Raw genomic sequence first — 27,995 nt, 5'->3', positions numbered from 1 at the left:
CAAGTTGGCGCCGTGGGTTTTCCTCTTTGCTGTGGTCCGTCCTCTTCCCTCTCTCCCTCCTTCCTTCCTTCCTTCCTTTTCTCCCTCTCTGCTTCCTTTCCTCCTTTCCTGCCTTCTTCCTTCCCTTCCTCTCCTCCAGCGCTGCTCCCGGCCCCGGCAAGCCGCAGCCTTTACTCCGGTCAGAAAAGCCAACATCAGGGGTTAACTGTTATTTATAACAAATCCCCTCCCTCTCTTCTCCCTTATCCCCTTTCTTACGGTGCTGAGGGGTGCGTTCGGGAGTTGCTCTCATCTCCCCACACTGAGCTGCTGCTGCTAAAACGCTGCGCACCGGGAGGGCAGGAAAAACCATCGCAGGGAAACAAACGAGCCTCTGTATCCAGGAGTCCCTTGCACGGGCAAAAGGTTCAAGGATGCCTGAGCAAAACGCAGGACAGCCCTAGAACTCCCTCAGTTCATTGCTGCCTGAGCGTCCTCAGCGCCTTCCAGGCGCTTGAATCCAAATCTTCGGGACGAATCCTGCATTCATAAAGCATCAGTAAGATTTTCTGAGGAAAATAGGGTCTGCAGCACATATTGCAGTGAAGAAATCGAGCAAATCACAGAGCCAATATTGATCGAGGCATTAGTGATCAGAATCAGTCTCTGCTGGAGCTCAGTATTTGCTATAGAAGCTCTGGGCTTGGTACTCCCACTGAAGCCAAAATTTAACTGGGCATGGATTTTTACAGGTGCCAAATTAGGTTCCACCATTAGTTTTCCATTAAAAGCACAAGAGCTGGGTACTTGGAGCACATTAGCACTCTGCTTTTCTGGGATATTACAGTGTTTACATCCACTGGGATTCTATGGTGGGTGCTGACAGGAGGCAGCAGAGTTTGGTATGTGCTCCTGCAGAGTGTAAACTACTTTGAACACCAATATGCTGAAGTAAAAAAAAAAAAAAAGTTTATTTGCCTTAACACAATCTCTTCAATCATCTTTTGAAGAGAGAATGCTAATAAAGAAAAAAATAATGTGTAATTGCTCATGACAAATAACAATAAGAATATATTGTCCAAATTGGGCAGCCAAACCAATTTTTCCAAATCTGATGCCAAGTTTGTCATTTTTCTTCTTTTCTTTCTGCCCCCAGTGAATGTAGTACATAGGAAAGCCTGTCACTGTTGCACAAGCTAGATCTGTGCATCAAGCTGCCAGGCACGAGCAGAGCTTCACGAGAGATAGTGGTATTGGAGAGCCTGTTCTGATCCATCATGGGGGACCAGGGAAATTAATCCAGATGGATAGCACTTTTAAGTAGTGCTTTGCTCACAAAATTCTCTAATCAGTGGCTCATGGTGAATGAGAAATATTTGTAGCTATTTGTGAGAGTAGCTTAAATGTCTATTGCTTGCAGTGTGATTTGCACCTTGGCAATGAAATTAATAGACTTTTATATCTGATGAAACTTTTATGTCTGAGGAGGCTTTTATACCTGAAATACTTAGCAGAATTTGTATTCTTTTCTTCATGAAGTATAATCTGAAGCTAGGCTCAAGGACAGCAAAGAGTGGTACAAGCAATACTTTGGCATAGCTTTGGCAATCCTCAGTTTAGTGACTGCTGTTTGTTCTATCAGATAGGAGTGACACAAAGTAAACTAGAGGAGACTTACTGTTTGCCAGCCTGACTAAAACAGAGCTCTGCCTCTTCATCTGCTTGTCAGAGAAAGATCTGTAGACTATTGAGCTACCTGCACTGAGAGTAAATAGGAAGAGAAAGGGTGAAAATGCAACTTGCTGTCCTGCTAGAAGTCTCCTTCTCACTGACAGGAAGAGGTATGAGCATATATGTGTGCTGCTGTAGATCCCAGTTCAGAGGAATACATGAGCATGAGCTTATGTGCACTCTAAAGATGTCAACATATTCTTATTTATATGGACTCTACTAAATTAACCTTTGATTAGCAGCAATCAGTTCTCCCTAACCCACTTCATCTGGACAACGCGAAAGACACTACTCCACTGTGTTCAATGCTGAACAGAATGCTAATTCCAGCAGTCCAGGTTTACAATGTGATATATTTGAAACAATTATCCAGTTGCAACTGATAGAACTTAAGTGTTGGATACTGAGGGAGTCCTCAGGCCTGAGCTGGTCGAGAAATCCCCCTCAGTCTAAGAGCTTAACCTAGATGTACAGGACCCTTCTTTTAAGGATTAGTTTTGCTGGAAAATGCAAAAGGTTTACATTTTCTGATAAACAAGTGATTACATCTGCATTATTCCCAGAGCTGAAGCTTTAATGGCAAGGTGGAACATCTTTGGACAAAAAGAAGCACAGCCAGCCTCTGAAAAGCAGACCCTTTTGGATAAATTGACCTGGATAAAACAACAAGAACAAGATAGCATTCAACTAAGTGTGCTGAAAGAGCAAATATGAAATTTCTGAGCTACCAAAGCAGAACTTACACCAGCCACCACCTCAAGGAACAAAGGTGAGTAATGTGATAGGGAGCTGTATGAATAACAGAATAAATATAGCAACATTTCCTCTGGATTGGTGGTAGGTTTACAAAAGGGGTGTCCAAGGGCTTATGCTAGGATCAATGCTGTTCACCACCGCTATATGGGGCATGGCAAAGCGGGTGAATACTGGCGAAGTTTGCCAGCTGATACAAAATTATTCATAATCAAAGCTAAAGCTGACTTTTGCAGAAGGAGCTTATAATACCAACTGACAGTGAAGTGCCAGATGAAATTCAGTATTGACAAGTGCAAAGTAAGGCACTTAGGGAAAAAATAACTCTACTTATACATCTGCAGTGATGGTCTCTAGATAGCAACACTCAAAAAAGATCTTGGGTAACTGAAATTGAGGTTTCTGAAAACATCACTTACTGCCCTGCAACAGTCAAAAGGCAAATTGGATAGTAGGAATTGCTAAATGAGAGAACACAATAAAACAGAACAGAAAATAGTGTTCCAGCACTGAGCTAATAACTTTAGAAAAATGATATAGAACAGGTAACAAGGATGGTCAGAGTTTTGTAACAATTTATTTTTCAGGAAAGACTAAATTAGACCTTTTCAACTTGGAAAGAAAACTACCTGAGGTGACTAGATGTAAGTGTATAAAATCGCCAATGGCATGGAGAAGGTAAACAGACCAAGGTTAATTTGTATTTCTCTGATACAAGAATTAGGGATAACAAATTGAATTATCCTACAATAGATTTAAACCATAAGGAAGAAATTTTCCACATGATGCATTAAATCATGGGACTTGTTGCCAAAACAGCAACTTGTTGTTGCACAAATATGTTTAAATAAGACTTAGACAAAGTCATGCCATATAGGACCACTGTTAGGATGAAAAACCCACCTTCAATCTGTAGCTCAGGGACTCTTGAAACTATTGATTGTCAAAAACCAGAAGAGGGTATCAGGTGCAGATCACTGTATACTGCCCCTGTCCTTGTGCCCTTCCTTAAATATCTACATAAGCTGATATCTGAGGTGAGATACTGGGCTATAGAGACTTTTCATCTTATTCATAGGAGCATTTTTTATTTGAAGGAATGGGAAAATACATCCTGGGTATGATTATGCAGTGAGAGGCAAGGAATGTGTGTACTGGAACCATGTGAAAGACAAGGTCCCATTTCCTTCCGCGTACTACTTACAAGTTTGTTTGGGACTATTCTGCATTGATAGCAGTTTTGTTTTGATCTTCATAAAAGGATGTCTGCAGCTCAGAAAGATTTAGTTAAGATTTTTTTTAAAAGACGAGGTTGTTCTAGGAAGCTAACATAATTCAAAGTGTCATCCATCATGAAAAAAATACTTTATTTTTTTGTGAAGATTTTGTTTGAGTTGTTGTTGTATTATGGTCTCAGTCACAGCATCTTTTCTTACACCAGAATATACAGTACTGAGCCCATCAAAACAAAAGTCCCAGTCCAGTTCTGAAAGCAGCAACATGCCTGCTTATCTCTGAAGCCTCTCTCCAGCATGGCAGGAAGTCAGGGTGGCCATTCATTTCTATACACTTGCGTGTGTATGTGCTTGCAGATTTGTGGTGCAGGAGAAAATCCAAGCCAGAGAGAGAGAGATATAAAATTATATTTCTTCTTATTTACTTGTTTGCAGACTCTACCAGGGGCTCAGATGCACTAGATCAGTTGGCACAGTGTCTGCATCTAGGCTGACTGTGGGGTCTAAAACATAAACAAAGTAGGCAGTTGTTGAAGGCAGCATGCAACTGGCAGCAACCAGATGCGGGCCTGACAGCAGGAGCAGACAAGCTCCTGGGGCAGCACAAATTCAATTTTGCTCAACTTGCTGCTGAGTCTCATGTTGCATTGCCTGGTTTGCAAACACAGGGAGGCATTTTCCCACTGGAGCTAAAACCCACTGAGATGGGGATGTTTCTGCTGTCCCATTTTATCATACAGATTTCATGACCACATTTGAGGACATATCTGACATAGAGACAAAAGTGAAAGACTTTGAGATTTCCCAGGAGTGAGACAAATACCCATCCTCAGCCCCATGAGCCTTCTGATACTGCAGTGAAGTGTTTTTGGTAGGAAAACTTTGGTTGCTTTCTGTTCCAAACAGCTCAGCTTTGATAAATGCAGCAGGATTGATCTGTGCTGCGTGTCCCTTAACTGAGTTACCATGTATAATCCTCTCTGGAACAGAACATTTACATTCCACTGACCTAGTTGAAAAAATGCATTAATTTTAATTTATGCAAAATTCTCCCAATAGAAGAGTGAGAGGAGAGAGGCAGTTTTTTATTTGCAGTCCTTTCCTGCTTGGAGCTAGAAGTGAAGGCCAGCTTTTTAATCAGGATTTTTTTAAAATGCTGAAGCATTTCGGTGGGTGTCTTGTTCATGTAAATCCAGATAGAGCTTTATTAGCTCACATATATCTCATGGAGTCACAAATACAAAATGTACCATCAACCTGTCTTCTCTCCACTGCAGGGTGTCTCTCTGCCTCTGGAGACCCCTGTGCAACGGGACACCAAGGATAGTTTAACACAAGAAAGAAAACAAAGCCTTCACCCAGACACCTCATTTCAACTGGCCCTGTTGTACATCTCTGTGAAGGCTGATCCCATATGGAGGGATTGGGGAACTTTATTGTTGAAGAGGGGGTTAATGGTGCATATTCCTATATCAGCTGACCTGAAAAGCTAACCAGAGAGCATGGTTAGCCCACAGCCCAGCCCCAGTGCTGCAGTTCCATCAAAGGAAAAATGGCCGGTAACATTTGTGAGAGTTGTATGTGTAGCCAAAAATTTGGCTGTAGGGTCACTTCATCTGTCTCAGTGAGTCAAACACAACAGGTACATTTACAAAAGGAACTGACTGGAGGGTGGTTTGCTATTGCTTCAGTATGGAAAAACAGAGGGAAAGCTGCCTCATGTTAGAATTCCCTTTAGTAAGAATCATTTTGGGGTCTTGACTCAGCAATGTGGCTGCAGCCAGCCAGCCCCATTTCCACATGGGAGGCTGGCCGAGCAAGGAAGAGGTAGGAGCCATCATTATTGCTCAGCAAGTTCTTTGGCAGTTACCAAAATTGCTGCAGTCAGTGTGAAATAAAGCAAATTCAGGAGCTTTTCATACCAAAATGGCCTAGGAACAGGAGGGCACCACAGTGTCTAAGTCATCTTTTTCTTTACTCCTGCATAAAGGGTAAATTTGGGGCAGGTGAGCATGAGGTCCTTTCTCTATCCCTGGGGGTCAAACCCAGCCTGTCTTGTGCTGACAGCCCAGCTGTGGCTGAGGGGACTCCTCTTTCTGTGCCCAAAGCAGGAGCTCTGCAAGCCTGAGCAATGCCACAGCTGTCCACAGGAGCCTGTGTGTGACCTGAGGGGGCAACTCAGAAACCCACTGATCTGGGGAGATGTTTGGATCCCAACTGTGTCATGAACCCTCATCCTAGAGCGGAAACGTCAAACGCAGCCTATGCTCATGCACTGTTGCTGGATAGTATTTTGTCTCATGCAGTCCTTGACAAGGTTACCATGCAAGCATAGGAACCACAACTTGAGCAAATGAGAGGGAAAAAAAATCCCAAACCATACAGTTATCTGCAACTGTGTAATTCTTAAATCTCCTTATCATGTAGTACCCTGCTGTTTACAGTCTTGCACCTTTCTTTGTTTCAAAATCATCTCTATAATAACTCCAAGAATGAGAAAAAATTCCCTTGTAGGTGCAAGTAAGCATCTGTGTTTACTGGAGATATCACAGGGATGAATTTTATTGCTAATGTGTAAGAGCAAGAGCCACCGTGCTTCCAAGAGACTACTGCCCACCTGACATGATATTTTTTCTTGGTTGCTGGTATCTTTAGCTTACAGTAAAGCTCATTTCAGATGGAAAGTACTGTAGATGTTTTGCTTATTACCAATGGAAATGTGATGGTGTGTTCTCAGTAAGGCTCTGAATGTGCTTATCTCCAGCTGTTTAAGAACACATTCATGTTACTGAAGAAGGGCAATCCCTACACTAAACTGCAGCTGCTCGGAGAGATATAGTATTGTAAAATGCAGACAGTGATTTGTGACAATAGAGAAATTTTCCTTTTTTTCCCCAGCCAAAAAGCAGTCATTTTACAATCTATCTTATGCAGCGTGAGAAAGCTATTATGGAAAGTAACCTTTCCCTTTTTCCAAATGAATGGATACCAAGAACATCAGGGGTATAGTATCAGACAGGTATAAATAATGAAAGGTGAGGAAAGCAGAAGGTATATTGTCCACAAAAAGAAGTACCCCATCAGCTCCCTGAACATATACAAAGATTTATTTGGTAATTAAACCAGCAATATTAATTTCAAACATTACAATCCAATTGTCTGGTTTTCAACCCTAGATAACTCACAAGCTGTCAAATCTCCTTCCAAACACATGTACACTCTTACAAACCTGTCTTTCTCTGCAGCTGGACTTTGGCAGAGTCTTAATTACTTCAAGAGAGAAAGATGCTTATGCAATGATACAACTTTTGCTAAAAATAAAGAAAATAGAAATCTGTAAGTAATATCAATGAAACAATGTGCATCTCTCTATACAATCTAAGGTTTGGAGAACTCTGGCAGAATGGAGGGAATTTTATCAGCCATTCTTCCAGGTATGGAAGTGTTGAGAAGAGACCAGACAGTAGCACTAGACCAGTTGTTCACTTGAGTAGCTTGGTAAAAGCAGTCTGCAGGTGGAGATACTTTTTCAGAAGAATCTTTATCTTCCATGGAATTTGTCATGATATTCAGGAATTTGAATTACTCATAGTTTATAGGGATTTGCTATTATTAATCTAGTTTGGTTTAAGATTTCAAATGTCATTCTGTAATGTCACTCTAAGGACAAAGCTGACCAAAGCTTTCTGACAGAGATCATTCCACGGTTTTGAACACACCTGGTGTTTTGTGCCATCACATCCAGACGCTTACTAAGAAAAGCAGCACATAATCATGAGCATCCCACCTCTGTGGTCAGGTAGGATTTGTTCAAATAGGGGTGGCCCACTGTGCTATACCCTGGACCAGACCCTGTTCTCTGTGCAGGGTCTTTACCAGTGCAAGGAACTTGGCAGACCAAACTGGAGATGCTGCTAAATCTGTTTTGAGGGAAGGAGCAATCTATCAAGAGTTTGGCAAGGCTTATTGTATGAGCTGAATTGGCCTGATGTGATCCTACAACATCTAGGAACAAAAGTATCCCTGAACATGTGGGGATTTTGCCACCTTTAGGACAGGCTTGGTTGCATACCAGAAGGGCTTCTGGCATGGTAGCCTCACTGGCTTGATGCAAATGCATTAGTCTCTTCCTTCTTGCTATTACATTAGTTCATATTTGTGCAAGCATACTGGTCAGAAACCCTTTGAGACTAAAATAAAGCTTTTATTTTTTTTTCTTTCTAAGAATTAATCATTAATTATCCATTCATGATTTCCTGGACCATTTAGGTAACCCAAGTTTCAGCTAATGGGTTAATTCATTTTATGTCAGTTCAGCTGTGTCACATTGTATCATGTTTCTTGATTGGGTGAATGAAACCTTTAAAATGGGATGTAGCAAGTAATGAATACCCTGTTCATACAGTAGAGTAATTCTCCGTTTTGTGTGTGACTAACTATGCAAACAAGATTACATCCAGGCCAGTGCAGCCAGCCACCACAGGGTGAATGCAGCAAGCCAGCTGCACAGGGAGTAAGTGGAGTTTGAAAATGTCATGGCAGACCTGGTCCAAATGCTGTGAATGAAACATCCCCTTTTCACAAAGTTTTTGTAAGAAAAAAATTAACTGTCCCTACAAAACGATCAGCACTATCATCTGTTTGTTTGCTTGTTTGTTATTGTTTAACAGTGGCTTTTTAAAACCTTTAAAGTGTATTGTTACCACTGGACTGAGTCTAATTTTGTTATCTGAATACGCTTCCCAGGAATAGCTGTTACAAAAAAAAAGGAGAAATATAAAGAAAACCACAGTAAAACAATTTTAAAGTGAACAAAGTGAACAACTGAAAATTGAACTAATTCAGAAGAGTTTCTTTCTAAAATTATTTTTATATTTTAATGCACAAGCATGCCCATCAAGCATGCCTACTCAGCATTATTTCTGCAACTGTAGTACACAGAAGCCTCAACATGAGAGTGCTTCATTGTCCTTTCCTTTACTCTTCTGTACAGGCTGAGCTTCAGTCATGAAAATCTATTGCTCCAACAATTTCAGAGGGAGGGGGAGAGGATTTTCTAGAAATATCTGTGAAGGAAACTACTGTATGGATCAGAAACATGGATGAACACAGCAGCATTCAGAGGTTTTCACAAATATTTACAAATCCTGTTTGCAGTGTGCAGGCAGCCCTAATCACCAGTACAAAAGACATATCAGCCTGGTGTTTAGCAACTGTGGTGAGCACTAAGAGTGCGAATGCTTGTTGGCTCTGGAGAGATTGCTTGGTAGTGGGAATATTGATTTGCAGACAGAATATTTAGATAATCCATTTTCAGGAAGGCTTGTAGAAAAAAATAAATTCTGATTGCTATGTATTTGACACAAAAGAAGGTTGCACTTTGTTTAGATACATCTGCATTTTACACATCAGAAGCTGAATAGATTTCCCTTAAAAACTGCCTTTTGCCAGACTTCACACTGTTTTACTACAGGCAGATGGAAGCAAGACAAAGGGGTGTAGAAATTAGTTCTATCAGTGCAACTAAAATAATTGGAAAAAACAAACTTTTGAATACAGAAATCATTCTTTAGGTCTGAAATAGGCATCAAGCTTCAAACTCAGTTTAAATTTGTTATGGTAACTGAAACAATGGTTCTGACCGACTACGTACAAAGGTTGGTTGGTACCCATGGAACAGGCGAACGGAGCAAGAGGAGACGCGATGAAGACCTGCAGCCCAGAAAGAAACACCTAACACTGGAGCAGCTTTCACAGAGTCATGGATTATGCCGAGTTGGAAGGGACCCACAAGAATCATTGAGTCCAACCCTTAGCCCTGCACAGAACCATCCTCAAGAGTCACCATGTGCCTGAGAGTATCATCTAAATGCTTTTTGAACTCTGTCAGGCTTGGTGCTGTCACCACTTGACAGGCTGGGGAGCCTGTTCCAGTGCCCAACCACCCTCTGGGTGAAGAACTTTTTTCTAAAATCCAACCTAAACCTCCCCTGACACAACTTCAGGCCATTCCCTTGGGTCCTGTCACCAGTCACCACAGAGAAGAGATCAGTGCCTGCCTCCCATCTTCCACTACAAGGAAGTTGAAGACTGCAATGAGGTCTCACCTCAGTCTCCTCTTCTGCAGGCTGAACACACCAAGTGCCCTCAGCCACTCCTCACACAGCTTCCCCTCAAGACCCTTCACCATCTTCATTGCCCTCCTTTGGACACTCTCCAATAGTTTAATATCTTTCTTATATTGTGGCACCCAAAGCTGCCCCGATATTCAAGGTGAGGCCACACCAGTGCAGAGCAGAGCAGGACAATCCCCTCCCTTGACCAGCTGACGATGCTGTGCCTGATGCCCCCCAGGACACTGTTGGCCCTCCTGGCTGCCAGGGCACTGCTGACTCATATTCAACTTGCCATCAACCAGGACCCCCAGGTCCCTTTCTGTGGCACTGCTTTCCAATATCTCATTCCCCAGTCTGTCTGTACACCCAGGGTTGCCCAATCCCAGGTGCAGAATCTGGCAGTTCCCCTTGTTGAACTTCAAATATCTGGTGATTGCCCAGTCCTGTAATTTGTTGAGATCTCTCTGCAGGGCCTGCCTGCCTTTGAGGGAGTCAACAGCTCCTCTGAGTTTTGTGTCATCTGCAGACTTGCTTAGTGTCGCTTCCAGTCCTGCGTTGAAGTAATTTATGAAGATGTTGAAGAGCACAGGGCCTAAGAAGGAGTCCTGCAGAACCCCACTAGTGACAGGTCACCAGTCTGATTCCCCATTCACTATTACCCTCTGTGCTCCACCCGTGAGCCAATTGCTCACCCACTTCATTATGTGTTTATCCAGAAAGATCCTGTGAGAGACAGTATCAAAAGCTTTACTGAAATCCAAAAAGATTGCATTAACTGCCTTCCCTTCTTTAGCACAAAACTGATGTCTTTGCTGAGCTGGTAATACCTAGTCTTCAGCAGAGAGATTTTTTGGGTAGGTTGGCTAACCTGTTGAGTACACCTTATCTGCTGGTGTGACAAGGAAAATGGAACGGATCCTTCACAGTGTTATATCAAGCAGATTATATTAAGTGCAACTGGTCAATGAAATACATCCAAGCTGACATGTCTCTGAAATGCTGAGACGTTTATTCAAAACAAGATTGTGAAGCAGAATGAAGGACCAGTGGGAATATATGTGGCTCATATTGATTCAGTTAGGAGCTTGCTATAAAGCTAAACACAACAAGCTTCCAGTGAGTTCATCTGTCTGTCTCTATTCCAGGCCCTTCAGTGCTTCTGTCCATTAGCGAGTCTCTTTTAGCTTAGGGTGAGTTGTTAAAAGATCTTGGACTGCTCTGGATCAGGGCTTCAGGTTCCTCCTCATCATCCTCCTCTGCTCTTCTGCACCAGGACTGCTTTCTCTATCATTCCTTCTCCTCTTTGTATTTTCCTCTGTCATAGATTCGTATCATTTCTATCATCATCTTGCTAACAGCTCTTATTTAGAAGTAAAGTAGGATCTCTCACCCCTGTGTTTATCTTGCTAATGGGAATTATCTGAATAGAAAATGAACACAAGCAGCACTCATTTACCATGAAAGAGCAAGCTGGAAAGTGTCAGAGAGATGCGATGAATGAACTCCTCTTGCTAATGGCTAGCTGGCCTTGTTATTAATATAGTTATAATAATGTTAAGCTTCTTTATTAAGTCAGCAGCCGGGGCTATTGGTTACACTTCATTTCTATGAAACAGGCCCATTTTTCAATTACATTGTAATTCTTGGTGCCTTTAAATGCCTGGAAAATGCAAGAAGTTCAAGAACATCTCCAAAGTTTAACTAAAACAAAAAACTCTATACAGAAAGACCACATCTGCAGCTGCAATTTCAGAGAGCCTGGCAGCACGAGGGGACACATGTTAGAGCACCTTTATCTCTTCCTCATGCCTCTGTGCCCTGATGTAAGCGCTGGGTCCATTTTCAGTCCCTACCTATTGCTGGGTCATAGACATGGTACAGTCCATCCTGGGGTTGTAGGCCACCCAGGGGAGCACTAGGATCCTCATGTCTCTCAAGTTTCTTGTTGTGTGGGGAAATAGCATTACCCTAAGGATGCTCTTGGACAGTGATGAAGGCAAAATGCTGTTTGCCTCTGGATCACTATAGACACTGTATATATCTGAGCTCTCAGCCTTGCCCAGGTCTCAGCAGCACTACTGCCCTCTCCTGCTGTGCACACTGATGTGGGGGCTGGCTCTCAGTTACAGCTTGTCTCATGATGCCTGTTCAGGAGGGAAGCAGAGTCTTTTTCCTTTTTGTTGTCCTTGTTTTCATCTGTTCCATTTAGTGGTGTTTTGAGGTCTAGGAGGTAGGAGTCCCAGGGGATGCTGTATTCTCCTGGTTGGAAATCCTTTTCAAAGGAGACAGTTAATGGTTGCTGAGGAGGGTGAAGCATGACCGTGGAGGGAATGGTTGACTCCCAACTTCATCAGTGAAGACAAATGTAATAGTGGTTGGAAGGAGGAGAGCAGAAAACAGCTGTCTTTTCTCTAATTCTCTTTTTCTGGGTCTCCTGAGTCCCATCACAGTTGCACAACTAGGCATTATCTTTAAACTTACCCCTGTCTTTCCAAGACAGTCAAGTCCTTTCTAAAGCTAAAGCTATGGTTACACCCCCATAACACAGGAGGAAGAGACTGAACTTTGAGAAACGACTGGAAAAACTGCAAATATAAACTTGAAGTTGATCCAGTTACCACCGTTTGGGAGACCCAAGTGGTAGGTTTTTGTAAACCCTTGGCTGCTGATGAAAGGTGGTTCAATTGCTCTCTGACTCTTTCTCATTCTATTTGTATTGCTCCAGTGTGACAGCTCAGCTTTTGCCAGCATGGCAGCAGTGATTTACTGTTCACATTACGGATAGGGACAGGACCTGAGGTATGTCCCTTATTCCCCCATCTCTTGGTCTTTCAGCTCCAGTGATTTCCACTGCACTGTGACATGAGCACACCTTTGCCTGGTGTCCAGCTCAGCACAACTTACGGTAAGGGTCCTGGTGCCAGGCAGTGGGGGCTGTTGGTCAGCTAGTCATCTCCTTTTGTTTGGGTGTGTAGGGGTGTCTGTGATAACACTGAGCATCTCTGATATTCTCAGGGCAAAGCACTGGCTGCAGAAAACAGCCAGCAACATTTCGCCTCCCTGATTAGGATGAAGCAGCCTTTTGAATTTGAGAGTGACTGATATTCATGACCTTTTCCTCTCAGAAGTGAAGAACTGTCTTTAAAACATGCTCCGCCTGTGTCTGGGGACGTGCAGTCAGCTGAGCTGCCCTTGAAGACAGAACTTGAAAGGACTTCACTTCCCAGGGTCTTGGTCCTATGAAGGGAGGGGAATAGGGGGTTTGCTTATTCAGGGTAAGAAAATGCACATGAGCAATCAGGGGTAGGCAGTTGCACTTTCTATCTTGCTCAGCTGTGACCAACACTGAGGTATCCTGTGCCTCAGGCTGGTGATGGCAGTAGGGCTGGCTGGAGGAGGCATGCCAGAGCCTGAGTGCAGGTTCCACCACAGGACACAGGGCAGGACCTGCCCCAGTGCCAGCTAGGTGATGATAGTGTGTAGCTTATCCTCCCAGTGTATCTTGTGCTGCCATTTTGTGGTGGGAAAAGTTTCACTCACTAAGAGGGTTTGAGAGTTAAAGCTGCCGACAACTTGTCCCACTAATGGACTTGGAACCCTTAGAGCTACCAGGAGGTTTGGAAAACTGAAACCATGTTCTGCAGATTCACCAAACTGTTGCAGTTTGTCATGCATGAGAAGGAACCCCTGTGCATTGTGCAGGAGATGAAAAGGCTTCCTTAGAAGGGATGAAAAATTAGTTTAAGATATGAGTTATCTCCATGCACAGACTTATAAAGACAGATGTACAGCTGAGCAAGGGGGTTGAGGTGTTTTAATCACAGCTACAGGGCTCTTTCCTAATTTCCTACATATATAAGACAAACTGGGGGTCTGATGCCAGTTCCTTGCAGGAAGTAGCAATGCCAGGATTGTAGCTTGCAGCCTTTTCAAAATTATAGCAAGATACAATTCTGTATTAAATGATTGAAAAAATAAAAAACCACCCCAAGAAATAGAACCAAGGAGTCATAGAAGATGATCATAGCACTCTTATGATCACAGTGAACCTTTTAAGCTTTAAAATTTTGAGACTATAAAAATGATATTATTTTCTATGCAATACAAAAATGTCTGCTCATTGCTAAAAAATATTGTTTTCATTATTGCTACTACTGTCTATGCCAAGGCAGAGTTTGTTTCCTCTCTACATAGTAGAAGGGAAGTCCTGAGAATTGTAGACCTGCAGCTGAGAGTCAAATTACACTGAAGATATTTTTGGCTTCTTTTAGTGGACCTCCTTTTGCATGGATATTCTTTTCAAGCTGGAGCTCTGTGGCTGTAAGTAGGCACAGGAAAAAAAACAGGAAACTTTCTCAAGTATATGCATTAGCAACTAGTCCTGAGGCTCATCTGAAGCTGTTGTACCTACTTAGGCGGTGTTTGAAGAGCTTTCAGATCATAATGAATTCATACACCCTACTTAATTTAAATACATGGAGGCGCCATTTTTCAGTGCATAATCCTGAGCTCTCCTGTTTCATTTTGCACATCAAACAGGAAGGTACTTGGGATCAGTCTGACCTCGTGCACACTGCCATTATGAGAGAATAAAAACTATTTCAATGGATGCAATGTTTGGGGCAGTGAGCAGCATCCAAGGGATTAATCCAGGACCCCTGGTGCCCAGCCAGGTTGGCAAGGAGGAGAGCACAGCTGAGGGGCAGCATGTGGCTGTGCCTGTGAGCCCCCCACCTCAGTCTGTGCAAAAATTCCCAGAGGGTCCCAGCCCTGAGGCAGGGCAGGGGCTTGATGAGCTGCATCTCTCACTCTGTTCATCCATCTATCAACCTTATGCAAACAGAGGAAGGGATGAAGACTGATTAGTGCAGATAATACAGACAATACAGGTAAAATAAGAGCTTTTCAGACACTGGGGGAGAGGGGAGGACTTTTGCAAGCATGGAGGAGTGTGTGTGTATTGATAGGTACATCAGTTGCTGCAATTCCCAGGAAAGAGTGGCTTTTACTTCCAACAGTCTTTCCATCTGCATACTTTTTAATGTAAATAAGTCTTTCACCTCCTTATCCTAGTGGTGGACTTGGACACGTCCCCATACAGCTTTTGGACACAGCAGCTTACCTGTGGCTTACATGGGAAGAAAACTGTCCCTGCCTATGCAGAGCAGCCTTACACGAAGGCCACAAGTTACACGTTATACACATATCTTTAGTTAATACAAGGGCATCTCCACAAATGTGTAGTGTGATGTGTGCTTCCAGCTTGCTACACAGAGCTCTCTGTGATAAAAAACTTGTTTCCTCCATGACAGCCTATAAAGGTGCATGGAGTTTTTTGTAATGCTAATGGCAGGGGCTTGGTTTGGCACAAGAAGGTCTGACCACTAGTTATATGACCTTAGAGATTTTCCCTCTTCCCTTTCCATCTGAACCTGGCCCAATCCAGACCTCCTCCCAGTAGGGAAAGTACTGAAGAATGGGAAGAAAACAAGGTAGAAGAGATGCCAGGTCCAGAGGAATTACAGATGGCCATGGTGTATCGCAGAAATCTGTCTGCAGATGAACCCTGGACTGGCCTAACACTGTTACCATCATTGGCAGCAAGTGGTGGAAGTTGATGGCACCTAATCCACCCTTGGCCCCAGATACCAAGCTCTCTACCTCCAAAACGCTTCTGATGCTCAAAGTGCACCTCACCAGACCTTACTGCTGTGAAAACTGCAGTTACTTCAGACTCACTATTGCCTCTTCACACCTGCCATGGCTGCTTTAATATGCCAGCACACTTCAGCCCATGGCCACCCTCCTCTCCAGGACCCTGTCAACAGTGGAATAACCCTTCTCCTTCCTCAGCCAGGCTTACCAATCGCTGGTCTGGGGTCATGAGTGCAGTTCTGGAGTGCTTCAGCAAAGGGAAAAGGGGAAAAGCCTGCTGCAGGCTGTGCCATAGGTACCTGAGCAGGCACCTCACTAGCTTTTTGTGTCTCTCTCTGTGCAGCAGCTAATCCACAATCCAGATAAAGTAGTTGTGGGTGATGGAGAGCTGACAGTACCACCCTCTCTCTCCTGTGCCATGGGGATCGTGGATAGTGAACTGTCTGGAAGAGGTGGCTCTAGAGAGGTGTCAGCAGGGCCCATGCACTCTGCTGTCAGTGAGAGTGCTTCTGATCATGCACTGCCTGTGGCTGATGTGCAAGAGTAAGCGCAATGGATGCAGTCTTGCACATGAATCACAGAATATCCTTCCTGTGTAATTTTATCAGCCGTAAATTGTGAGTCACAACCAGGTGTGCCAAATATTGAGTTCTGCGTGAGCCCACAGACAGGGTCCACACCTGGAAGATCCAGACTTTGGAGCATTTTGAACACAATTGTTTTGCCATGTTGCCCATAGCTTGTTTTTTTTACCTTAGGCAACAAGCTTGAAGAGGTCATCTAAAGCACAGCAGATCTCCTTCCCTACACGTGCCCAAGCCTTCCCAGTGTCTTTCAACACCCTTTTTGCCATCTCCAGGATGAAGGATAAGAAGCAGGAAGAGCTATTTTTCCATACATAAAAAAAAAAATTAAGTAAAAATTAAGTTAAAAAGTACAAAAAGTAAAACATGCAACACAGGCCTAAGTAGACCGAAGTCAGCATGCACTTCAGGGGACAGATCCAGATGAAGCCTCACCCATGCAGATGAGGCTGACAGCTGCCCCGTGATGTGAAGGGGGAAGAAGGCCAGGAGATCTCCTGAGACAGTGACACTAGGAGCTGGCAAAGCAGCAGCAAAAACAGCTTCCACAGGAGTCTGCAAGGTGGCAAGTTTGCCCTAGCAGGCTAGTTAAAGCTGCCTTGGGTACCCTTACATGACAGGGCAGACATGCCAGGATCCTTCGGATCCTTTTGAAATTGTAGTGACCTCAGCGTGCCCCTCAATCCATGCTCTGGTTGCCTCCTGTGTAAAGAAGAAAGTCCTTTGGCAATCCCCCTGCTCCGCTCCCTGACACTGCCCCTTGCCAGTAATTAAATAATAATGGACTAATGGAATATGTCATGATGATAAGTGCTCAAAAGATTTATCTTTGTGTCTTCATTTAAGACATTTTAGTATCAGCCAGCAGTTTCCAGCCATCACGATAATTTATTTGAGTGATTTATATGGAAAAACAAGACATTCCACAATACCTCTAAGACAGCTCCTGGAGCGTGGCTTGTTGCTGGCTAACACTGCCTCTGGGAGCAGAGGTACTCATTTACACCTTGTACTTCTCATCTCCGCGGGAGGGTGATTACCCCTGACAACAACACCCCTTGCCAGGGATTTTAAGCATTTCTGTTTGAACAAATATGAAGCTGTATGGAATAATTTAAAAAGCACAGAGCACGGGAACAACATGGGAAAGGATTATTTCAACAGTGCTCAATGCTGCAAAATGAAATGAAAAGAAAAAAACCCAAACAAACAAACTCAAAGAATAGATCCAAAGTAAAACCAAAATGTATTTAGGGACTCCAGAACAAAAACTGAGGGGAGACGGGTCCTGATAATTCTGTGGGAATAATCAGACGCTAGACACTACCACGTTAAAGCTCTCAGAAGCACTGACTGAGAGCAGCTGCAGAAAGTACATTTTTGTCCATAAAAGAGCAGTGAACCATTCTGCAGAAACATACAAGCAATTTACAGGCTCACCGTTGCCTCTAGAACAGCCTGGTCTATCCATTTGCAGAGAAATATTGCCAGTTAAACAATACTGCAGTGTACTAAAAGTTGACTTATTGCATTTCTGAAGCCCTTCAGTGATCAGTGCCACCCTTTCCTCCCTGGACTCAGTGATGTCCCTGCACGTTACATTCATTTGCAGAGCATCAGTGGCCTGGCTGCTGGCACACAAGTCATGGAGCCAGGAGGCAGAAGGGAGCATTCCACCTCGCTTTGCAGTCAGAGACAGACAGCAGGGCTGGAGGAGACATATTTCCACTTATTGAGTAGGAGTATCTCTAAGACTAAAGAGCAAGTTATTTTCTCCCAGGGACCATGGCACCTGTTAAGCAGTACAGAGGGATCGGCATGTTGAGTCAATCAGCAGACAGAATGTCTCACTACAAGCTGCACCCAAGCAGGGGGGCTCCAGGCCAAGGACAGAGAGCACAAGTCTGAGGGAGAGACTGTCCTTGTTCTCCTGCATTCTGCTGGTGTAATGGGACTACCAAAGCTTTCCTTACAACCTGAGCAAGCCCTGCTGGTGCTGCCTAGGGAGTAATATGCCCTGAAACTGCTGCGAGTGTTTGCCGTGTGTCTCCCTCCTTGTCCCTGCATCCTCAACCCTATTTCTCCATCTCTGAGATATTTCATCAGAACCAGCAGGAGTAACCTTGCTGGGCTAATACCTGTTTCCCAAGGCCACTGATGATGTGAACAAAGTTAAATAGCCTTTTGTCCGACTGGGAACCTTGTCTCTGAAGCAGCTGCAGTTCAGGAATTTGTTCTTGTTACACTCTGCAACAAATTCCACCAATGAAGGCTTTCTCAAAACCAATAGATTTTTAATAGAGTCCTTAGCTCTGATGAAGTGGTGTTTTTTGATAAATAATAAAATACCCAACTCAGAAATAGCTATTAATTATTCAGTGGAATAGCAACTACAATTTCAGTTGCTTCATGTCCCAAACCAATGGGGAGGATGGGTAAGGGGAACAAAATAAAAATAAGCAAAAAAAAACAAAACAAAAAAGCCCCCAACAACACACAACAAAATAATCTCACGCAAAACTCCCTTACCAATTTGTTTCACTCTTTGCTCCACAGTTTACTGAACCTGTGGGCTCACAATACTGCTTCAGCTCCCTGGGAGCAGAGCTATGTATTTACCTCTCTTACACCCCAAGGAAGTGAATATGCTGTTATCAGTTAAATTAAATTAGTTTGGTAACCAGGCCAAGCCAGTGTAGGTCCCTGGTGATTAAAGAAGATATGTCAAAATACATCAGTTGCAGTCCAGCCTATATTACTCATATTAGCTTTTGCGAGAAAGGAAAGTCTGAACAAACTCTAAATTCCCTTGAAGGGACTCTGGGACTGCAGTCAGGCTGCAGTGTTACTTGAGACGAGTCGGCAAAAGACCATCAAAACACACAAGATGAAGTACTAAGATAGCAGAACGACCTGACTTTTCAGGATCACTCTCCCCATAATATGTAAGTGCACCCCGTAGGCAAGAACAAGCAAGAAACCTCCACACCCTATGTCTAGTTAAGCCCATGTCATTTAAAGAAGTCAGGATTTGCATGCCATTTATCAATCTATGGTAGTGATAGGTGATACCTGCCACCAGGCATTGATGCTTTCCTTATTGACCTTTCCTGCATGAGTTATTACTCTAGAAATAAGGGAGGATGAGCACGATGAAATAAAGTGATTGGTACTAATGATCACAACTATTATGGAAAGAAGCAACAAATGAAACCACACCATTGGGTTCCCAAGCTCAGTGAGCACATGAGTCTTTGCTTTCTGTTGCTGTCCTCTTTTCCTAAGCAAAGGAAGGGGAGGGTGGTTGAGATAAGAAGACCCACATTCCCTTTTTTTCATAAGTTCTTTCTAATAAGAGAGGCCTATCCAGGAAAGTAAACTTTATCCCTGATTATTGGTAAAAAGAAATGCTTAGGAGTATATATTTGTTTTAAGAAGTGTTGTGTTGTTCCCTAGTGCATAGAGAGGGCTCTGCGTGTGTGCCTGTTTCTCTTTGTGCACAAGGCTCCCATGCAAGCCATGGAGGAAGCCTCCTAGTTTGGTCAGAGACAACAGATAAAACTGTACCCAGGCTCCTATGGCATGGTTGCTGCAGCAGCAGCCACCCAGCCACAACAGGATCTTTGATCTCCTCCAGCTTTCTCCTACCCCCAATATATTCTTTGGAGATGTTTACATTATATGCTTGAGAACAACATTTTGCCAGCTTTCCAGTCTTCATATGCATCAGTCATTCCTCTTGAGACAGAAGGGGACTTTTGCTACTGACTTAGGGCTTTGTACTTACAGGTTTTTATAAACCAGTGCTAGGAATATCAAAACCAGATATATTTTTAGCACATGGAAAAAAAATGTTGAGGTGTATTATTGAAAGCCAATAATAAAGGAAACATAGGTTGTAAACAAATACTTGGGGGGGGGGAGAAAAAAATCCCCAACGCCACTGTCTGTACTTCCTTTTCTCACCCAAGGAAATCCACAAACCAGCTTAGTGACCACTCTTTCTTTCTCTCTTGGGTCTGATTCTCCTCTCATTTACACAGCTGTAAATCCAGAATAGTTACTTTGAAGTCAGAGGCGTTTGAGAAGTTCTGAACACCTGTAATAGGAGAAGAATCGGTTTATCTATAAACAGACACTGCCCAGCTGACCGGATCATGATCCTGTTGATTTAGGGTATTTCTCAGTTAGTTCAACAAGAGCAGGAGAAGCCACTTCATTCAGTGAATTTACACTTGCAGACAGATCTACTAAATCCATTGAAGTTACATCAGTCTCTGATGTCAGAAGACTGGGGGTTTGATTTTGTGCATACTGGCATAGCTCAGCAAAAATCTGATAAGTAAATGTAACAGCATCCATTATTTACAGTGAAAAATACTTGCATTATTTTTCATCAAAACACTCATTGTTTGTTAATAGCCTGAACTGAGAAAATCACTAGCAATAAAATATCATTAAGCCTCTAGATGAAAGTTTGATAGCTGATAGGCAGTTTGGAATATTAATTGATGCAAATAAAAGGTAAAGAATACCTAAGGACAGCTCTGACCGTGCACCAAGATGAAGTCAATAGATAGGTGTCAAATGGGTACTAAGCAGGAAAAGCAATAGGCCTTGCTATTAGCAGAGTGTTTTGATTCACATGCTGTAATAAAATGACATTGTTAAGAGGATGGACAAAAACCTGGAGTTCCGGAAAAAAAATATCTTTGGTAACAGAAGGTCTTGTTGATGCCTATAACAATCAGATTCACCAGTAAAATCTAGCATCTTACCCTTGTGGGGATTTTAAGAAACACAAATGCTTTTTTATGTTTTAAAACAGAATTAATCTTTTGTCTTTGAAGAGTAATAGTTGATCACTGGTTCTTCAGTGATCTCTTGGAATATGTGTTGTAGAGAAGGTGCAGAAGTTATACTAAAACCACAATTTATAGAGCTGAAAGTGCCAAGGGTTGTTCTTCTGTTTGCACACATGGCAGTAACTGACTTTATTTTCCTTTAACGCACCACAGACTACAAGATATAGCACTTTTCTCCCACCATGCTTTCTCCTGAGCATAGATAATACTGGAAATGATGGCTCCTAAAAACTATTAAGTGGCCTAAATACTGTAGAGTATGGTATTTGCTTTGACCAAATCAGGCAGAAAGTCAGGACTGAAGCAAGCCAACATGACCAGCTGAGATGGGATGGTCCTGCTGGTGGACTCTGGACTGACACGACCACTGAAGGAAAGCCCAACTAGGAGGCACGTGATAAATTCATATCCACAAAAGCATTATAAGATAACACCAGCACTGCTGTGTTTTCCAGTTTGGAAGGAAACCATATAACCACAGATTTGATTGAGCTTCTGCTGGGAAGTCAGTGTAATCATCACCTTGAAAAACAGGTCTGTTGTCTGTCACATAGACACAAATTGCTTATGACACTTTGGGTTGTTCAATTGTTCTTATTTCTAACAAGATTAAAAAGAAGTTTCTCAGGGTGCTTTTTATCACTTCCCTTTGCAGAACTAGTGAGGATGCTTGGCTTTAGCAGGTCTTTTGATTCCCTAAGTTGAGGAAGTTATCATTTCCAAACAGCTGGGCCTCTGGCTTTTTGTATCACGTGTTGCTCTACAGGAACCTTTGGGAGCTGGCCACAGGCAGGTCAACATGAGAAAAGGTGGCAGAAATCTACAGGATGTCATTGGCTTCAGCTCTTCTATCAGCACATATTGCACAAAGCAGAACTTGCCCTTAATATTCTTTTGTTGTTCTAACATCAAAGGGCTAAATTATGCCCACTAATATGTGTAAGAGGCTTTTCAGTTATCTTTCTGATGCAAATTATATCATTTTGCATTATCCACTGATTATCTGTGATTTGAAAAGTACCGCAGATGTTGAGCAAAGCCTATATGTCAGTTCTCTCCTCCGAGAACAGCATCCAAGTAAGCAAAATTGAAACAGCCGTGTAGGAATTCTAGTTTAGCTGTAGCTCAAGGGTGAAATCAGTTTGGGCTTTAAAAAATTTGTCAGGTATTTGATGAAACTGTGATTAAAGGACTGGGTTTGCCCAGCTCAGCACCTGGATGTATACCAAGTCATCTCCAGCACATACATCCTCTCCCCTTGCTAGATACCTATATTTAGGATGCTGTTACATTTAACAGGCGCTCCAGGTCCATTAGACAACAGCCCAGTGTGAGATCTGCCCTTGGCTCTCACTGCACAACATGGAATAAGTTGTATTTGATTGTGGCAACATGCCGACAATACCAAGGTTAATGAATTAAAGATGTAAAACAAAGAATGCTTAAAGAAGTCCAATTATGAGTGATTGTTTTACTAGGTGGTATTTAGGATTCAGAATAATCATTACAAAATAAATCCTCTACCCACCTCTGGCTGGGCTCTTGTAGAGGTGCACAGCATTTCAAAAAACAGTTGAGTTGAGAAAAAGCAAATACCCAAAAGGTGTGCAAGGCAACATCAGCCAAATGTGGTATTACTTCCTGGTTTTAAGGAGCAGTGATAGGAAAGTATGGGGGGAAAAAGGAACTATATCATGACTTCACCTTGTGAGTGTTATCATAATGTGGATAGATCACCTTTCTCGTTTTGCCTGTGTTAAATCTCAGTAACCTGGCTCATTTGCAAGTTCAAGCTTTTGTATGTCTGTAACATAGCCTGTGACTGTAGTCAACAGTTATTAATTTAATGGTAGTTTCTGGACCATATCTTATTATCTAGTCAGATATATTGAATTATGACAGAAGACTTCTCCAGAAGTCCACTGAGGACACTCACAGAACACTGCCAGATGATCAAACATCCAAGACAGGGAGGAGTGAGAGGAGCCTTTTCACCCAGTCCCATCTATGCCTCTGAAGGTCTGAAGCTCTGTTGAACTCACCCAGTCCTTAACTTGTGGAAGTTAGGGAAGATGTGATTCTATTAGACTCTCCTTTTTCCTCCTATGCTGAACACCCTACAAGGTTGCAACAGGACCACAGACAGGCCTTGACCACACATTGAAGGGCACAGTATGAAAGGCAGCTGCCAGAGTTGGAAGAATCAATGTCAGCTCTTTCTCTTTGCCAAAAAGACTATTGATTCTCTATACTTACTCCTATAACTTGGCTGACAGGTTCGTAGGACAACAAGAATCTCAGCTAAGAACAGTGCTGCTTCAGCCAGTTGTTCTTAATAACACTGCCAAGAAAAGAAGATTTATAGACAGGAGCTGAACACAACGAAAGAATTTTTTTTTTTTTTATGTAAGAACATATTTCAGGAATTTGCTTGGGTACCAGTTTTCTCATATTCTTTTCCACAAAACTGCAAGAGTACAGTCTCTCTGGAGTGCTTGATGAGTAAGAGGTGATATATGAAGTGGTGTAAGAGGATGTACATAAAGCTAGTCTATGTGTTCCCTCACATAGGAGCAGCTATACAATAGCACAGGTTCTTAAATCATGACCTTCTAGACTCACAACTAACCCATTCCCTCTTGAAGTTAATTAGAATTAACTTCAGATCTTGGTGATCTGTATGCAGATTATATGTTTACCACAGTCAAGGTCTGGCCCTCCATATGTCCTCTTTTCCTAAGGCCATCCACTTGTTTGGCTGTTCCTGGCATGTGCATATATTCTTCTTCAAAAATAATAACCAGATCTTTACACATGACTTCTCTGCTTTATCAGACATCTGTATCCTGACCTGTTCTTTGAGAAACACTACAAAATCTGGCACAATGCACTGGCAAATAAAGGCAATACAATAAAAATAGTGGTGATTGGTTGGATATTACTGCTGTGGTAGAATATATGTCAGAAGAGGGAATACACTATGCTGACTATAGGATAGCTCTGATTTACTGTACTTTCAAACCATAATTTGAATACCCTGTGTTTTTCAGAATGTCTGTAACTTTTTTCCTCTTGCCTTAATGCAGTCCCTTCTATCCATTATCTTTATGTACCCTATCCTGTCCAGAGAATATCTGGTGGAAATACCAGCACAGAGCACCTTGCAGGCTGGCAACTTGGGCTTTGCAAAGCTTTTATGGGAGCTATAAGGAAGACAACCAGCAAAAATAGATTGATATCTGAGATAGTGTCTGCACATGCTTGTTATGTGATTGACTGTGACAATGCCAGAGGATGGAAACAGATATTTCTCAAGCTTTACTCATCAAAAAGAAGCAGATAGAAGCACGAGCTTCTTTCATATGTTTTCCTTTTGTAAATCATGTTTCAGTAACACATGAGTAAAGTCCTATTTAATTTGAACTTTAAGTCTTAGCTATTTGTTGAACAGCATCAGGCAGGTAATGTCTGGGCAACTTCTGAGGACTTGAAGCCTCTCACTTTGGTCTTCCAGCATATTTCATATCAGAACAAAAAGCCAGCCGCCTTGAAAACAAAAAATCTTGTAAAAACATTACCCCTCTTGGATTCTGGCAATACACTGAATGGGAGTGAGCTTTGAACTCTGAGACTAAAAGGTTAGGTTTAGTGCCCAGGTGAGGAAGTCCCCTGGAGAGCAAGTACTGCAGGGGGAGAATTCAATCACTAAGGTATTTCCAGGCTGAAACACCTGGATGGTGGATTAGACTTAAATACATTCACAGAATGTGCTGAGAGGTTTCTTCCAAGCAAGAGCCAGTTACAGAAAAGAGAACATTTGTTTCTTTAAGTACAAATCTAACTTTTTGGTTATTCTACTGGATATACAATATAGAAATTTTTCTACTTTAATAGATAGGCATAAATTCTAACTTGTGCCTGAGCCTCTCCCAGTATTAAGCAATTATTTCTCCCTTTTTCTCACCCAGAAGCCTTAGGATAGTATATAAAAAATAACAATATTGTTCTAAAAGATTTGGCTGTCAATTTGCTGAACAGTGTCTTCTGGCTAATAGGACACAGTTCACATTCAACCTTAAAAGGCCTGTGATAGAAACTATTAAATACCCCAATTAGGAATGAGAATGAGCAGTCCCTTAGGGACCTTTGCACTCTGATGTTCTCACTGCCAGTGGAAGAATAAATAAGTGCAAAGCCTGTCACCCTAGCTAATAACTCCCAGAGACAGAGGTTACAATGACACAATGGGAGTTAGCCCATGTTTCAATGATGTTTTGCTATTAAATTTGCCTCTCTGAAAGGCTTTTTATGACTGTGAGAAAAAAAGAGGTGTCATCCTCAAAGCATATGACCCAGCAGTCTGGGTTTTATGACAGCCAGCACTAATCAAGCACAGGAGACTTTTATTTTTTTTAAAATAATGTACCAGTAGCTTTCCTTTGGAGGGGAATGTGAGTTAGAATTGACCCGTCTACAGGGAGCAGATATTTCTTGACCAGGCAAAACCCTGGACTACACAGAATGCTGCCAGGTCTCCAGGTCCCCAGTAACCATAACAAATCATAACAAGAAGGAACCAGGAGAAGGATGAAGATTCAGCACTGCAGTAGACATCACAGGGGCCAGTGAACCCATATTCCTGTTATTAGGAGGATCTTCATGCCACAGTCTTGTCCTGCTACAATTTTGATTACTGCTGGATAACCACTCAGATTAATGTCTGATCTCTCATGATTAAAAAAAAAATTTTGCATGCTTTAAACATCATATTTAGATAAATGTGAACAAAAACAAGTGTTCTAGAGGTATTTTTAAGTGAAATTAAATTTCATATGCATTAACAGAAGATGTCGTGCAGCAATTTGGCTTCAGAGATGCAGAACATTTAAGATGAAAATTCTGCTTATGGGAGAGTCATGAAAGGAAATGATTGCTGGAGCCTGCAAGACTAGCAAGGGTGATGTGAAAAACATTTAATGCTTTTACAGGTTGGTCTACATGAATCAAAGTCAAGTAAGAAGGCAGCAGGTGTTAAAGTTGTTAGTACCAATTATTATTTTAAGGAGTTAAGAAACAACAATGGAAACGAGTGATTTAGGGCTTTTAATGCAAAAAGAACAAATGATCTACAGTGCTGGTTAGAGCAGCCAGTATGATGGATACACTGGGAGGCTGGTTTAGGCAAGAATGGAGAAACTCTGGTTTTCTTACAAAGTTTTCAATTCTTTACCTCCATCATATGTCATTATTAAATTTTCAAGTAAAAAATGGAGCTGGATGTCCAAGCTGCAGCAGAAATAAATAGAAAAGCATTTTTACAGTGTGTGGGGATTCCCACTAATTGCACCATGAAGGCAGATTTACAATCCCTAAAAAAGCCAAATCGGAGGATCTGACCTCTGCTTGAAAAAAAAATGATTAGAAATAACTGAAGTTATAACACTTCTCTAACACCTTTTTCATTTGCAACCCTCAAAGTGTTTTACAAACATTAACTTCGTGCAGGCTCCAGGAGAGCTTCATTACTCTTCCCCCGCTCCCTATTTTACAGGTGAAAAAACAATGCAGAAGTGAAGTGTCTTTCTCAGGACCACATACTGCCTGCCTTGTACCTACCAACTTCGATGCCCCTGCTCATACCACTAGATCATGCTGACAAGTTAGTGTGATAATTCCCAATGTGAAATAGTCTCCTGGAAAAGAAATGTATAACCCATTAAATATACAGTTTACTTACATTTTCTTATGTTTAAAGTACATCTTTAAATAATATGTTTTCAGTGAGCAATTTGAATAGTTCATAATTTATAACATTAAATCATGCCAAGGTGTTTTTTTGCAGTCAAATCTAATGAAATTGCTGTTAACTTCAAACCAGAAGTTGAGCCTGTGATTCACTGAAGGGTTTGTCACTGTCAGATTTGCAGTTAAACATATTAAAAATTGATCCACTTATATATACTTAGCTGCAGTTGAAGTTATCAAGGTTATAAATTCCGAACAGTTCCCATGCTTGTGGTGAGGAATACCAGTTTTAGGATGACAACATTCAGCATAACCTTTCTTTTTGCACTAAAAAGCATTTTCCTCCACAACCTGCATGTTTAACCTCTGAGATTTCCCCTTTACAGAACACAAAGACTTCTGTTCTTTTTCTTTTTCTTTTCTTCAATGAGTGACTGTCTTTGAAATCACTTTAAGTGCAAGGCATGAAATACTGCTTTGTGAGTTTACATACCTCTTCTAAAAACACTGGAAATGCCAGACTAATGCATTCAAAACAGATTGGCTTTGTGGTTGTTTCCATACTTAGGTATCTGATTTGGGGTGTCTGGAAAGAGCCCAATGCAAAGGATGAATTTTAAACTTCAGGTGTCTCCCAAAAGATCATGTATATTTATATATGCAGTATGTGTGCCTATGCACTGAGTTCTCTGAGGAGGTGACTCTGGTCTCTGCTGTGAATGTTCCCAGCCCCCTCAAATGGAATAAAAATTCCCAGTCTTGTTTCCCCTAACTGTTCATCTCAAGCCTTCTGATCTTTCTTGGATCTATTTTTAAAACTATTTTTTTCCATATAATATATAATCGGCACTCACCTGACAGGAGAGTTTACTCAAGACTTTGAAAAAGCTGCTTTAGGACCACATGATAATAAATTCTCCTTAATCCCAAATATATATGAGATACAGAGCAGGGCCCACAACAAGTTTTATAGAGAGCATTAGTGTCATCAGTTTAAAGAGAATTAAAAAGAAAACTAACATTGCATTCCTGAGGAAAAATCCAAGTAGTGCATAATACTAAAAGGAACCTTTCTAGAGGGAATTGCTTATGAAAGAGATTTTTAGTTCAAAATAAAGAAATCACTAGGCATTAGCATTATATTGATCAAAAATAGTCTTCTGAAATATCAGGATCCAAAGAAGAGACCAAGTAAAAGACACAAAGGAAAGTAAGCAAGCCAAATGGAGAAACTCCATCTTACATTTGCAGCAAAGAATGTTTGTGATCAGATTCACAAATAAGACAGACGCTACCTGCAGTTGGGAACATTCGAAACCTGACTTATAGCTA

At 41.9% G+C, this 27,995-nt stretch overlaps 1 long non-coding RNA gene across 2 annotated transcripts; it reads left to right on the top strand.

Annotated features, from left to right (window-relative positions):
- The first annotated feature begins 54 nt into the window (after positions 1 to 54).
- Positions 55 to 26,640, top strand: LOC116788959. Of its 2 annotated transcripts, none has more exons than XR_004357813.1 (3): positions 55 to 538; positions 2,274 to 2,479; positions 26,470 to 26,640. It is a non-coding gene; the product is annotated as an uncharacterized LOC116788959 (long non-coding RNA). The 2 variants fall into 2 exon arrangements; XR_004357812.1 differs by lacking the exon at positions 26,470 to 26,640 and adding an exon at positions 4,439 to 4,552.
- Positions 26,641 to 27,995: the final 1,355 nt, after the last annotated feature.

This window comes from Chiroxiphia lanceolata, chromosome 6 (genome assembly GCF_009829145.1).
Source record: "Chiroxiphia lanceolata isolate bChiLan1 chromosome 6, bChiLan1.pri, whole genome shotgun sequence".
NCBI classification, from domain to species: domain Eukaryota; kingdom Metazoa; phylum Chordata; class Aves; order Passeriformes; family Pipridae; genus Chiroxiphia; species Chiroxiphia lanceolata.
This window is presented reverse-complemented; position numbering and strand designations above follow the sequence as displayed.